We start from the raw sequence: 997 nt of genomic DNA on the forward strand, positions 1-997 counted from the left end.
ACCACGCAAGATTTATTCATCATCTTTCTCCATTCCACTAGTCTTTTACCTTAGTTAGAACCTCTTTCAATTGCAGGGCCATCCATTCTTTTATGTACTTTATCTTTCCATCGCTTTCTGTCTGCCTCTTCTTTTTCCTGGTACTGTTCCCTGAAGGAAGGTCTTAGCGAGCCTCGAAGACTTTGTAATATGGCCATAGATTTTTAGCTCAAGTTTTTTTATGATAGTAGGTCATCATGGGGTCATCATGCCTCTAATATCTTTGTGATGTGGTTTAAAATGTGATACCTAGGATCCTTCTGTAGCAGCTCAATTCCATTGCTAGGATCCTCCTCTCTAGCTCTGCAGTCAGCGTCCAAGACTCACAAGCATATAAAACACTTGCAGGTAAACATTGAAAAGTAGGCATGCTGATGCCTTGGTAGTAAGGGCACCTAAATTCCCTAAGTAATGCTGCCTATAATATAGCTTTAAAAAGAAAAGGACAATGGGCATTGCTGAAATCGAAATTTTCAAAACAGGATCCTTACTTTACATTCAGCACTAATTTTGTAAGCAGCTCAAAGGCAGATCCAAAACATTTTTTATGGGTCGAAAGTCGAGAGGCACTGAAAGGAGCACAAAGAAATTGTCGTCCAAAGCAAAGCTGGCTGCACAACGAAAAAAGGCCACTCTTTAGAGATCCTGCTAATAATAATAAGGCTAGTCTTCGAGTCCGAAGATCAGTGAGGAATGCAGTATTTCACGTGGCTGCGCAGTCCCAGCTGTGACCTACATATTTTGCCACATCCAGGGCAAGCATAACCATTGTCCGCAGGTGGTCGATTTAGATTTTCTTTTCGCCGTCTGTTCTCGACAGCAGATTTTCTTTTGGTTTTAAAATGTGTATCCCGCGGCCTTCGTAAGTGACCTCCAGCTGTCTCGTTCTGAGGCCGCATGTAACCAGGTGCTCTCATCTGTAAGCCAAAGAAAGTTGACGCCTAAGCTGGTCTTTGAA

The sequence above is a fragment of the Biomphalaria glabrata genome, chromosome 10 (assembly GCF_947242115.1).
Source record: "Biomphalaria glabrata chromosome 10, xgBioGlab47.1, whole genome shotgun sequence".
In the NCBI taxonomy this organism is placed as follows: Eukaryota; Metazoa; Mollusca; class Gastropoda; family Planorbidae; genus Biomphalaria; species Biomphalaria glabrata.